The 14047-nt window shown below is 45.7% G+C and overlaps 1 protein-coding gene and 1 non-coding gene across 2 annotated transcripts in view; one reads left to right on the top strand and one right to left on the bottom strand.

Annotated features, from left to right (window-relative positions):
- Nucleotides 1–2357: 2357 nt before the first annotated feature.
- LOC132662651 (small nucleolar RNA SNORA52) lies at nucleotides 2358–2491 on the bottom strand. Its single transcript, XR_009602666.1, has one exon. It is a non-coding gene; the product is annotated as a small nucleolar RNA SNORA52 (small nucleolar RNA).
- An 8955-nt stretch (nucleotides 2492–11446) lies between these two features.
- Nucleotides 11447–14047, top strand: part of RDX (radixin) — a 94413-nt gene continuing 91812 nt past the window's right edge. Inside the window, exon 1 of the mRNA XM_078432721.2 lies at nucleotides 11447–11558. The gene's annotated coding sequence lies outside the window, so the exon portion shown is untranslated. The remainder of the gene's footprint in view (nucleotides 11559–14047) is intronic.

Raw genomic sequence — 14047 nt, forward strand, 5'->3', positions numbered from 1 at the left:
TAGCGGGTCACCGGGCCCAGTGCAGCTGGTTGCTAACTGCTGTTGTTGCTACTAGCCGGGTTGTGCAAGCATCTGGGTATTGGGCTTGAGTACCCAGGGGCGCCCTGGCTTTGTCGGTGAGGGGGTAATCCAGATTTGGTGTGGTGTGGCAGAGACTGCTAGATTGTGCCAGACATCTCTGAGGTGACACTTGAGATCTCTCGGCCTCGTCTGTCTCAGACTTTGGCCTCTCGTCTGGGCCCAGCCTCTGCGGTACTGACTCTACGTGTACCCTGACTTCGTGCAGATGCTACATGATGGTGACGCCCCGCTTGTCCGCATCATCTGCCTACCGTCTCCCTTGCTGAGGCTTCCCTGTTGAGGGAATGGAGATGCCCTTCCCTTTTCCTTTACCCCCTTTCCTGGCTTTAATGCGAACACAACGGCTGGAGCTGGGGCAGCCCTTTTGCCATGAGGCAGAAGCCGTATGGTGAAGGCGGCCGAGCGTGGAGACAGCAGGAGCTGGGGTCCTTGGTGAGTGGGCAGGGCGCCACTCCAGCTCCAGACTGCCTCTCTGGTCATCATTTTGAGAGAAGAACACATTTCTATCTTCTTAAAGGACTGTTATTTGGGGTTTTCTGTCATTTTCTGCTAAACTTAATCCTAACTGTTCGAGTAGAAAATTGGCGTTCTGTATGAATGAAATGAAGGGAAAGGAAGAAAAAAGACAGCATCAAGTGTCATTTTAGATGCATTACATACGGCATGACAGGATCCAGATGTCAGTGTTTTTACCATTACATTGTATCATCTCTTACAAATTTAGATTATGTGAGCCAGATGTCCAGTGACCCGGTCACCTTTGAGATAACGGAATACTGACCTTCCAGAGGAGCATAAAACAAACAAAACACTCTCCACTCAGAAAGCTGGCCTGTCAATGCCTCTCATCTCCATTAACACACAACGTTAATTACAACAGTATTTACTGCGGGTCCCACTCTGTGCTAAGCCCTCCAGTTAGAAAACCCAGGAAATCTCGCTCTGTGAAGGATATGTTTGAGAGGGTCGGAATGCTGGACTGGGATTTCACTTGGGAAGTTTACCAGCCTCCCAGGTGAGGACAGTAGCCGAGTTAGGGAGGAGAAGGTGGGACGTAGGACTCTTGAAGAGATAATATCAGCAGAACTTGGTGACTGATGGAAAGTGGGGGCTGAATGGGTTCAGAATTACTCTCCAGCTTCTAGGATGGATGACTGGCTAGGAGACAGTTTTACAAATTGCAATGGGACACATACAAAGGAGGGAGGGAGAAAGCAGAGGGAGAAAGAGGTTTAGTAGAGAAGGTAGAGAAGATCATGGATGGGTGCAGTCCTGGGCATGTGAAGTCTGAGGTGTCCCTGGGCACCACGTGGAGATGCTCAACAGGAAACGAAAGACTGAGTCTGGAGCTCAGGAGAAAGGGCTTAGAGCACTTTTCAAGCGATTTTGTAATTTTTGTTTGTGACGTCGCACTTCCCAGTAGATTTTCTTGCTCATCTTGTATTCTCAGCACTTGGCACTGAACCTGCAACATAATCAATGCCCAATAAAAATTGGTTTAGTGATTGACAGATTAATGAATGAATGACTTTCAATCAGTCAAAGAAGATACAGGTTTTTGCCATCTCAGGTTGAAACCCCTGTATGTATTCCAATGGAAACATGATTACAAACCTCAGTCGGTTGCGGAGAATCCCTGTGTAGTGTGTTAAGTTTGAATAAACTTCTGCCGACTAGCCTCAGAAATGAACCGCCCTTTAAGTCATTTCCACAGGAAAAAGAGAAAACACACCTTTAAAATTCCAAAGTAGTTTACACCATACTTTTGAACCAAAAGGTCCTTCACTAGTTGGGAGGGTCATTCTTTTTTTTTTTTTTTCCCCTGAAGAACTTATCAGAACATCCTGCACATGTGTCCCAGAAGCCACCATATCTAACATAAAGCCGAGAGTCAGAACACTGCATGGTCACCACCTCCATGCTTCAGGGCCGCCCTTGTTACTCTCTTTCTGAATCAGGTTGCAATGTCCAAAGAAAGAATTTTGAGGAGACGAACAGAGGCACAGCCCAGTGACTTGAAAAGTGTTCCCGAAATTAATAATTGGACTAGATCAGGGACCCAAGTAGATTTGCAAAGGGCCTACGCTTTGCCCCTTTCTTCATATATAGTTAACGATAATCGCTAGATATTTCTCAATAAAGCCGGCTCTGAGTCTGAAAGTCTCTCCAACTTTTCTGTAAGCATTGTATTTATATCTTAACTTCTTCGGTAAAAAAGCATTCATACATTCAATTGCTAACTTATTTTTCTTACTGCTTTTTCTTTTCTTTTCCTGGAGTGCCTAGAAGCAGCCTGGCACAAAGCCACTGAAGCCTTGCTCGCCCCTCTGGGTAAGGCTTCTAAAGAACTCTGGTCCGCAAGCGAAACCTGGCAGGCCACAGGCTGACTGGCAGGGGTTAGGGTGGACCGCAATGACTAGCTTCTTACGTCTCATATCGGGTAAAAGCAATTGGTAGTGGAAGTTGCTTTTGAACTGTTTCAGTAATGGCTGTTGTACCAGCAGCATTCTACAGACAAAACAGAACCCACAGATAAACACGTAAGAGAAGATTTATCATAGGAATTGGCTCATGTGGTTACGGAGGCCAGGAAGTCCCAGGAGCTGCCGTCCACCAGCTGGACAACCAGGAAAGCCAATGGTATAATTTAGTCAAAGTCTGAAGGGTCGGTGATGTCACTCCCAGTCCAAGGTCAAAGGCCTGAGAGCAAAGGGACTGTTGGTGCAAGTCCTGGAGTTGAAGGCCTGGGAACCAGGAGCTCAGAAGTGCAAGAATGGGAGAAGATGGAGGTCGCTGCTCCAAAAGAGAGAATTAGCCCTTCCTTCCCCTTTCTTGTTCCATTTGGTCCCCTGACACATTGTTTGATACCTACCCGCATTGGTGAAGGCAGATCTCTTCACTCAGTCTCTTCAATCGAATGTTAACCTCTTCCAGAAACACCTTCCCAGACATACCCCCCCCCCAAAATTTTTTAACCTGTTATCTGGGTATCCCTTAAACCAGTCAAACTGACACATAAAATTAAACCTCACAGATGTATTTCAGGAAATAAGTGGCCAAGTCACAAAGTAAATAAGCCTGCACGAGAACTTTGTCATTTAAAAACATTTTTTTAAATGTTTTACTTATTTTTGAGACAGAGGCAGAGCATGAGCCTGCTCTGGGTTGCGGGGGGGTGGGGGGTAGTGGCAGAGAGAGAGGGAGACACAGAATCCAAAGCAGGCTCCAGGCTCTGAGCTGTCAGCACAGAGCCCCATGCGGGGCTCGCACCCATGTATCGTGAGATCATGACCTGAGCTGAAGTCGGACGCTTAACCAACTGAGCCACCCAGGTGCCCCAGTAATTTGTCATTTTAATACAGTTAACTATGCCTGGATATCATATACCACTAGTGTTGACCAAAAAAAAAATTTGAAACATATCAACGATTTTCTTTGCACTTAATAAATGCATTGTGTCGATATTCAGAGCTGAGTACACCAAATTGAGAGCAGCAGGTAGGTTGTAATTAACATTAAATTTGGACTCAGGAAACCTAGATGTTGGTCTCACACTAACTTTTTGAGTCATTTCATTCATTCATTCAACAACTATTTATTGAACAGGGTATAACGCTCTGGACACTGTGGTAAGTGTTAGGGAACAAAATTGAAAAGAAAGTGACATTGTAGCTACATTTATAGACTTGTAGGCTAATAGAGAGGACAGATACCAATTAAAAAAAAATCTATGCATTAATAATACAACTGCTGTGAACTACCACAAAGAAAAGTTACAGGGAGATTGTGCCAGGGTGGCAGGTGGTCAGCACAGGCTTGATTGTGATTGAGATCTGAAGGATGCTTACGTGTCAGCTAGACAAGTGGGGCAGAGGGAACTGTATATGCAAAGTCCTAGTGGCCTGGATGGGGCAGCTGGCAGGCTCCAGGAGTTATAGATGGTCAGCGTGGCTTGAGCCTGGAGAACAAGTGCAGACCAATGGCCAACACACAGTAGGAGATCAACAAATGGTCGGGGGGCAGCAGGTGGAAAGGAGATGTGAGATAATCATACTTACATTTCAACAAATTAAATCTGGATTCAATACTGAGAAATAATTGTAGAAGGCACAAGCTGGCATAAGAAGACTAGTTAAGAGGCTACTGCTGGTCCAGAAGAGAGAACCGTTGTGTGATCAGGTCGGAAGTGGTGTAGATATGAACAATGAGACTGAGGCAAGAGGAGGTAAAAGCAATAGGGTTAGGTAACCGGTTGGGTATGGAGGAGGTGAATGAGAGGGAAGTGTTAAGGATGGCTCCTACATTTCTGGTTGAGCTGGGGAATAATGGAAACATACCAGATTCGAGCAAGACAAACTGCAAATCTTAATTTGTTTCTGCAAAATAAAAGGCAGACTTTTCTTTAGAAAAAGCCTTTTAATGTTTATTTATGAGAGAGAGACTGAGCATGCGAGGTGGGGAGAGACAGAGTCAGAGAGAGGAAGACAGAGGATCCCAAGTAGGTTCCACACAGTCAGTGCAGAGCCCGAGGTGGGGCTCAAACTCACAAACCCGTGAGATCACGACCTGAGCCGAAATCAAGGGCCGGCTGCTTAACCAACTGAGCCACTCAGGTGCCCCGAGGCAGACTTTCCTTTAAAGCACTGTCCAGGCTTAAAATGGTATGAATTGGATTATGGAATTCAATCATTTTTTTCAAAATAAAGAGTGAACTAACTAGAGTGGAAATTCTGTATAGGTAAATACATTAGGTATCTATTGTTGTCTATTGTTAAAAAAAAAAATTACCCAAACCTCAGCAACCTAAAACAACATTTATTATCTCACACCTTATGTGGGTCAAGGAGTCAGCAGCAGCTGAGCCGGGTAGTTGTGGCTTAGGGTCTCTCAGGTGGTGGCCTTCGGGTTCTCGCCATGGGCTGCAGTCATCTGATGGCTTGCCTGGGGCTGGAGGGCTTATCTGCTTCTGTGGCGGCTCACTCACATGGCTGTGAGAAGAAGGCCTCAAGTCCTGACTAGCTCTTGGCGGGAGGCCTCCATTTCTTACCACACGGGTATCCCCATGGTTGGCCTGCATGTGCTGGTGATATGGCACCTGGCTTGCCCCAGAGAGAGCCAATGAGGAGGAAGATATAGTCCCTTTTGTGATCTCGTCTCAAAAGTCCCCTGCCATCAATTCCATTTTTCTGTTTGTTAGGAGCAAGTCACTAAATCCAGCCCACACGCGTGGAGGAGGGGAAGTAGGCCACACCTCCTAAGGGAGGACTATCAAGAAATATGCAGATGTATTTTTAAAATTTTTTAAAGTTTATTTATTTTGAGAGAGCAAGAGCATGAGTGGGGAAGGGGCAGAGAGAGAGAGGGAGAGAGAGAGAGAGAGAGAGAGAGGGAGAATCCCAAGCAGGCTCCACACTGTCAGCACAGAGCCTGACACGGGACTTGAACTCACAAACCATGAGATCATGACCTAAGCGGAAATCAAGAGTCAGATGCTTAACCGACTGAGCCAACCAGGCACCCTGGTTTGTGGATGTATTTTATTTTATTTTTTTTTTCAACATTTTTTTAATTTATTTTTGGGACAGAGAGAGACAGAGCATGAACGGGGGAGGGGCAGAGAGAGAGGGAGACACAGAATCGGAAACAGGGTCCAGGCTCCAGGCTCCGAGCCATCAGCCCAGAGCCTGACGCGGGGCTCGAACTCACGGACCGCGAGATCGTGACCTGGCTGAAGTCGGACGCTTAACCGACTGCGCCACCCAGGCGCCCCTGTGGATGTATTTTAAAACCACCACAGAAAAGTGTTGCCTCAGTCTAATTGTTCATCTCTAATCTTCTACGCTTGCCACTACACAAAGCACTGGGCACCTTTCCTGGTTAGTAAATAACCACTGTTGTATACATTCAACTAAACTAAAATAAAACTAAAGTGTTATAAACTAGAAAACAGCTGTCTAGAATACTCAGTGCTAAAGGTCAGGGTGAATATTTACTCATTTATTTATTTATATCTCTGTAATGAGACAAGGACAGTCCAGCAAGGTACAAAGCTTATTGAATAATAAGCTGATGGATATTTGGGTCAAAAATTGTGAAACACTAGGAAGTGATTGCACGTAAATACTTTCTGCGTAGGTCATAAGATACATAATGAGTTCTAGAAGTTACAAATCAAATATTTTATAGGTGAATCGGAGTTAGAGTTGAAGAATTAGAGAGCTTGAAGAAAGCTTACAGATGGTTAGTCTCATCTAGCTCCCTATTTAATAGATGAGAAAACTGGGAGTCAATACAAAGTAAAAAACATTTTTTTTCTTAGGAGCTCTCACACAGTTAGTGGGTGGAAACCACTTTTGATGGGACCGCTTCACAGTAATACCGGAGAGGGGAGTCACTGCTTTTTGAGGTTCTCTTCTAGTCCTGAAAATCCCCGACGTCTTAAGCTCTTGGAAAAGCACAAAAGGTGTCACATTCCCCTCACTTTAACCCTCTTTGCAAGCAGGTTACAGAATAGTCCATCGGATCTTTCAAGGTCATTTAGCAACTTGTTTGTAGGAATTGGGAATAAAGCCAAGGTTATGGATTCCCTCGTTTAGACTCTTTCGACCCTGTTACTTCTGAAACTTTGTTGTTTATCACAAACTAAACTGGCTTTTTTATGATATAAGGAGAGAGGATTAAGTAATAACTTTTACCTTGCCTTTGTTGAAGATTAATACACTCATATCTCTGAACACATGAATTATGTACTTATGTAATTTGATCTTAGATAGGGAGAGAATAAAGGCAGGAACAGGCCTGTGGTTTCTTGAATCTTCCTTTAGATTCATTAGCCATCAAACCTCTGTTGACTGTACTGGAATTTTATAGCTTATATCAGCAATTAAGTTTGTATGGCTTACTAGGCACACAAAGCAGATGATAAGATAGTTTTATTTACTTTGTTTTTACTGAGAGCTATCATATTGCTGAACACATTGTGAATATCTACTTAAATATGCAAGGTAGTGGGAATAGTATGAAATATCACAGTTTATAATAGAAAATTCCCTTTTGTATCTCTATGTATAGGTATTTAAAGTAGCTGTGATTTTACATCTGTATAGCTTCTTTTTAATTAAGAATAATTTTTTTAATGTTTATTTATTTTTTGAGGGAGAGAGAGGGAAAGCATGAGCAGCAAAAGGCCAGAGAGAGAGGGAGACATAGGCTCCAGGCTCCGAGCTGTCAGCACAGAGCCCAACGTGGGGCTTGAACTCATGAACCACGAGTTCATGACCTGAGCCAAAGTTGGATGCTCAACCAACTGAGCCACCCAGGTGCCCCACATTTGTATAGCTTTTTAAAAATGGTGAATAAAAACTAAAAAGAGTGTATAAAGTTTTTTCATGGAAAAACATTTCAGTATACAATGATGGTTTAGATTATCATCTAATATTTCATATTCAAATCCTTGAGTTGAACAAAACCACATTTTCCAAAGACACAGTTGGAAATGAAAAGCCTGTTTCAGCATGTTACTGATGTTCATCTATTTAATGAGTATTTATTGGATGTCTCATTCACCATAGTTCTTATTTCCAGTTACTGAATATATACTTGTTCTTAGAGTACCCATAGACACTGAAAATCAGCATCTCTGTAAGTTGCCTAATTATCTTTATCTCTGAGTTCTACATCTTTTATACTCCCTGTTTATTTTAGTGGCACCCATTGGGTACTCATTTTCACATCTCCTTTCCTCTTACTCCTCGAAGTCTATCCCCCCCTCTTTTTTTTTTTTTTTTTTTTTTTTTTTTTAAGATTCTATTTCCTCTTCTTCATCTTCGAAACCTCCTAGGGTCAGTCCATCATTCTCTAGTGCCTGGGCCTTTATAGCAAAACTGTCTGAGGTGTCCCTGATCTTATGGATCACTCTGTCACTGAACTGCTCTCCCATGTAATCCACATGGCTGCCAGTTACTTTGCTAACACAGAGAGGATCGCATTATTCCTTTTCTTAATGCCTTGTATGGCTTCCTAGCTCCTTAAGGATGAAGGGCAAATTCTGATCTTCCCAAATGGTTCTCAACTTACCTTTCTAAACCTCTAGTTATAAACATCCTTATTTCAACATCAACCCCGTCTTGGTACTCAGTCTTCAAAGTTGATTGCCTTTCCCCACTTCTCTTAGGGAACCTCTACTCACCCCTTCAACCTTTCCTCCTCTGAGAGGCTTTCTCCTTTCTATGCAAAGTTAACTGCCCAGTGTTTCACCTGACACTCTGTGTCTATCCTTATTATAGCTCATATTGCACAACTGTTTGTTTGCCTTTCCCATTACTGAATCTAGAGGGCAGGAGCCTAGACTTAATCAAACTAGCAAGGGGGCTGGAGCTCAGTGTTTGTTCTAGATGGAGAAGAGGTTCCATTTACAAACCATACTTGCAAAAATGAGTTTTCTTCAAGGACTTTTATATGTGCTGAGACAAATGCTTTGTAACTATCATTGGAATTCTAGAATTCAGAATTAGTCAATATGGTGGAGTACAGTAGGATTGTAGCATACAAGAGTTAGTAATAGATTGTAGTAGATTGGTTTTGGTCTTTTTTATGCATAGTAGGTGCTATATAAAATTTTTTGTAACTACTGGTAATATCAGAATAGTTTTCTGGAAAAAAAAAAATCTAGTTTCAACAACCATATGTGAATTTTCCCCTTGACAGTATAAATGTGGGAATAAAACAAAAAAAATTTTTTTTCAGTTAAATCTCTCATATTTCATTAAAGATGCATATATTTGATATAAGGAACAAGGTACAACAATGGTGTGTATAGATGACATTTACAATGAAAATACCTGACGCCTAACTATCTGTCAGCTCAGTTCATTACGGTTTTTCCACAGTATAGTCTCACACTTAGGAAGCAGTGGCTTTGCTGCTTTTGTGTAATTGATGACCCACATTGTAGTAGATCTCAATTTAAATAATTATTTTTACACTGTAAAAATAAGACAGAAAATACTGAAGAATAGAATAAAGAAAAATGCCCATAGAAAACCACCCAGCCAACCCTGGATTTCAAACTTTCTCTTTTTTCCTGACCCCTTGTACTTTTGTGTGTGTATGTGTGTTTAAACATACATGTAATCATACTGCTTGGATAGTTTCATAACTTGTTCCCTCCCCCTAATACTACCAAAAATTTTTCATGGTGTTAGACACATTATATAAACATTTCAGGTTGTTACCCAAAATGTTACAGAGTATATATAGTTACTTTCAGGATATTTAGTTCCCATGTTTAATTTTGCATCTTTTAATACTATTGTGATGTAGAGTTTATGAATAAAGGTTTTGCTCTATTCCAGATGATTTCATTCAGAAAGAATCCCAGATATGGGATTACGGGTACAAGAGGATGAACATTTTTATAGGTTGAATCACGGTGCCAAATTGCTTTCTAAACAGGCTGTTTAAGTTTACACTCCCACTCACAATGTCTGAGAGTACCCTTTTTATCTCACCAGCCTTGAATGTTATCTTTTACCTAAATATTTACTAATACTATAGTCAACTGAAATGTTACATTTTCTGGTCTGTTTGCTGTTGCCAGAGTTTAGGATAAAATCACAGCTTTGGAGTCCAACATAACTAAGGTTTGGTCATTGCTCTGCCATTTCCTGGCTGTGTCACACTGAACAAATTACTTAACTCCTTTGAGTCTCTTCAGTCACTGATTTAAAAAAAAAAAAAAAAGTCAATGTTAATATTGACCCCAAACACAGGGTTGTTGTAATTATTAAAAGAGATGCTCATGTAAATGCGTCTTACCCCAGTGCCTGGCACATGACAGACAATAGCGTATTATCCGTTTTCCAGTGCAAAAGTGTGTTACATACTTTTTTTTTGATTAGTGTACTATCCAGGAATTTACATAATACTTTGACTATCTTTATGCATGCAACTTGATGTGGGACGCTGAGCAATTACCTGGATAAACCTTGCACCTTAGGGATAGAGTCAGGGAGTAATCTTATAGTTAAGTAAAAGCACACACCTGGTTCCCATCCTCGAGGAATTTGCAATCTGAAGATCTTTGAGTTTAACTCTAGGGGCTTTTAATTGTTCAGAAAGGTCGCAGAGGGCAATGGAGGAAACTCACTGAAGCTGGGAGCTTAGCGAACTGAAGCGTGAGCTTAGTGAAAGTGATCTGGGGAGAGAGTTCCTGGAAAAAGCTACCGTCTCAGGGAAGGCAAATGCTAAGGCAGGAAGCATATGAATTATTTGTTCCATAAAAGTTAAGTACATTCTTGAGGTTTTATTATTTGAATGTAAAGTTTGTTCATAAAGGGTAAACTATATGAAGATGGCATGCACGGCAAGCTGGACTGATCTGGTTTTGTGCACTACGGTTCAAGTATACTCAGGGCAAGTGTTACTCTTTGAATCCCAGCAGAAGACGGACAAGGATGGGAGCGTGGACACTGACCACAAGTCTGTCTAGTCCCAGCCACTAATGAAAGTGAGTGGCCTGGAGTCAGACTAGGACCACTTGTCCAACCATCTCTAATTCCAGGATAATTTAGGTTTGGCTGCTCCTTGGGGGCCCCACGTCCAACTTTTTTCTTCTGGACCGCCTCCTCCCCAGAAATGTCGGTGGTAGTAAACATCGTCGACATCCTTGCGTGGATAAAACTCTGCACTCGCGACTGGGGCCATATCCATCGAGGTTTTGTTGGAGTTATCCGAAATAGCAAGTTTTTCGACTTGGGGAAAAACGGCCAGAGCAATTTCAACGTTCTCGGTGGCACACATAAATCCCTCTAAGATAGGCCCCTTTCTGTCTCCCGGTGGATTCTCCAGCTGAGCAGCCAAGTAACCCGCGCCCGACTCCGTCCTGGCTCCCCCCTCCGGGAAGAAGACTCCCTCCTCAGGAGGGCGATGGAAACGCCCTCGGCGAGTTTTCCGGCACCCGCGGGAGTTTCAAGTTTCCACTCCCGGGGGTGCGTGGAGCGGGTGGCGGCGGGCGCGCCGCGAGCTTCGGCTGCAACAGCCCGCGTCCCTCCGGCTCAGTCCCGCCGGCAGGGGCTTCCCGCGGGCCTCCGCGGCCGACGCCGGCCCTGGCGCGTCCCCACCCCGCGCCGCGACCCCCGGCGACGCCGCGTGCGGCGGGCGGCGGCGAGCGCGGGGGGCGGGGCGCGGGCGGCCCTCACGGCGGCGGCGGCGGCGGCGGCGTTGGCGCTCGGGCCGCGGCGCGAGGCCGGCCGGCCGGCAGGGGGAGGCGGGGGGCGCGGGGCAGCCCCGCCTTCCCCCCGAGGAGCCGCCGGGCGGCCATATTGCGGAGCTGTCTGCGGTGGTGGCGGCGCCTCTCGTCCCCGGCGGCCCGGCGCTCCCACCGCCGCCTTTCCCTCCCTGCCGCAGCCGCGACGCCCGGCGCCGCCGCGCAGCGCCCCGGCCACGCTCGGGGCGGGAAGGAGCCGCTCGCTCTCGGGGTAAGCCGCTGGCGCCCTCCCTTCCCTCCCCCCCGCCCCCCCCCAGTCGCTGCTCCCGGGCGGCTCCGGAGACGCTGAGGTGGCGAGAAGTTGCGGGGGCCCGCGCTGCCCGGCGGCCGCTTCGCGAGGGCCTCGCGCGCCTCTGTGTCCGCGCCCCTCGGGCCGCGGCGCCGCCGAGCTCCCGGCCCGGCCCGCCAGGCCGCTCCCGGGGTCGGCGGCAGGCGCTGGGCGCGGCCCGAAGCCCGAGGCGGCCGCCGGGCGTTTGTGGTCGGCGCGGGCGCGCGGTCCGCCCCCGGGGTGGGCCCCAGACCCCGGGCAGCGGCGGGTTCCCGCCGCCTGGGCGCGGCCCCGGCGCGGCCTGGCTCGTCCCTTCGGGGCGCCCAGAAAATACCGTGAGCCTGGGTAGAATTCTAGTTTGCAGTGCAGGATGGGGGGAATTTATTAGAACTTCTCCCCCTCCTTTCTCCCCCTACCCCCCCAACCCCCACCGACCTCCAGTTTGAAAGTAAGGGTGTTGAATTACTAGAGAGAGCGCGTTGGCCCTGGCGGCAAAGGGATGTTGTGTTCTGTACGGGGTTCGGGGCGCCGAGCCGCTCCCGGCCCCCGCGAGGCCAGGCCCGCCGTCCCCGGCCGCCGCGCTCTGTCTACCTGCTGCCGCGGCCGCGGGCGGCCTCGGAGCCTCGCAACTTTGTCCGGCCGCGGAGGCGGCAGCCCGGCTTGCGGTCTCGGCCCCCGTCCCCGCTTCCCGCTTCCCGTGAACGCGCCTCCGCTTGATTTCCGGGCGAAGTCTGAAAGAGGGGCTCTGCGTTACTGCAGCTTCGGTGAAGCGCATCACTTCCTATACAGAGACGTCGGGATTCCTGCACCGAGCCCGCTATTGGGTTCTTTTCTTTTTTCCCCTAACGAGATTGAGTGAAGTCCGTTTCGTCAGAGATCAGTTTAAAAATACGGTTGAGGGTTTGTACCAGACTTTTTAATGAGTCCCGTGGCACTGAGGCTGGCATGGTGCAAATGTAAAAGGCTGAGATAATAAGGGTTTATTTGATGAAGGGGTACGGACATCGACATTGCAATCTATTGTTTACGGAGCGTACAGTTTTTAGAACACTAAATACTCTTTTATATGTCGGACGGAGCTCTGAATGAACAATTGCCCCGTTCATGTGGCAGGGTAAATAAATAATGGCTTAATCCATTTGCCAAAACAGCATTATTAGATTTGAGAGGAGATTAATATTCAGGGCTGCATTGTTTTGTGTGTGTGTGTGTGTGTTTTTATTAATTTTCAGAATCCCATTGCTTTCACTAGTGTGCTTTATCTTTCAAACTAATATGACAAGAATGACAAGAGGTAGAACACCCCTTTTGAAGTTAGTAGTATGTTGTAAAAAGGATCGTCACGGACTTTGGTTCTTTGCTTAATCACTTTTTTTATGTAGGGAGGAATTTAATAAACAGGTAACATTATTAAAGAATGAATACATATGTATTGGAAATTGTAGCTTTATGTAAATGAGGCAGAATTTAATTGTGGCGTTTAGGAATGTTAAATTCTTGCTCTTGCGGAATTTACGTTGTTTTGTTCACTTCTGTGTCCCTACGCATGGAAGAGAGTGGGTAGGAGAGACTCAGAAATATTTGTAGAATAAATGCAATTAATTTCAGTGTGGGTAAAGTATGTGGGGTCTGTCCTTTTAGACATTGTCATTACTTAAACTGATGATTGTTTTTCCTTTGGTGGTAAGAAATGACAGACTTTGCTTTTCCCTCTCTTGGTGTCAGTAGTCTCCGGGAGGGGAGCAAGGGTTGTTTCTTGTTGATTGCTTCACCCTTGCCAACAGCACAATTGGATTTTATTACTCATTTATGTGTTTGGCAGGTTGTTGAAATGAAAGTCTTGATACGTCTTTATTTTAACTTCTGTTGTCGTTGAATATCCTCTCCATATAGTTTCATAGAGCCTGAAATGTGGAACGATGGTGGGAATCTTTTCACCCATTTTTAACTTAATGCATTTTAACTTAGGCTGCTTAAAAAGTGGCAGGTTTTAACCAATATTTCCCAAAGACTGAAGCCAAAAGAAATGTGTTCTGTGAGGATTGTGAAGAGTGAGCTGTGCTGGTGGAGCACACCTGGCAGGGTAGAGCCAGTATGAGTTTATGCTCCTTCTCTCAATCTGGGAGCTCAAGGAAGTAACCCTTTCTTGGATAGCTTGGGCCTCCAGCTGACCAAAGGCTAGTGGATACTTCTTAACTACCCTGATGTTACCCTTTTGCTACTGAATTCAGCGGAACTGGATTGGATTGCTCTCGACTCCACCCTTAGAAGGTTATTTTTAAGCCTCCCAGTGTTGTTACTGACGGCTAAAGTGCTTCTGGGACCTTCACTCAGTCCTGTGGCCAGTGCGTACTCACCTCTTGGGTGATGCAAGTGGCCAGTCTGACCCCAGCGAAGTCCTCCGTTTGTAGCCTCTTTCACAGAATCTTGTC

This window comes from Panthera onca, chromosome D1 (assembly GCF_046562875.1).
Source record: "Panthera onca isolate mPanOnc1 chromosome D1, mPanOnc1 haplotype 2, whole genome shotgun sequence".
NCBI lineage: Eukaryota > Metazoa > Chordata > Mammalia > Carnivora > Felidae > Panthera > Panthera onca.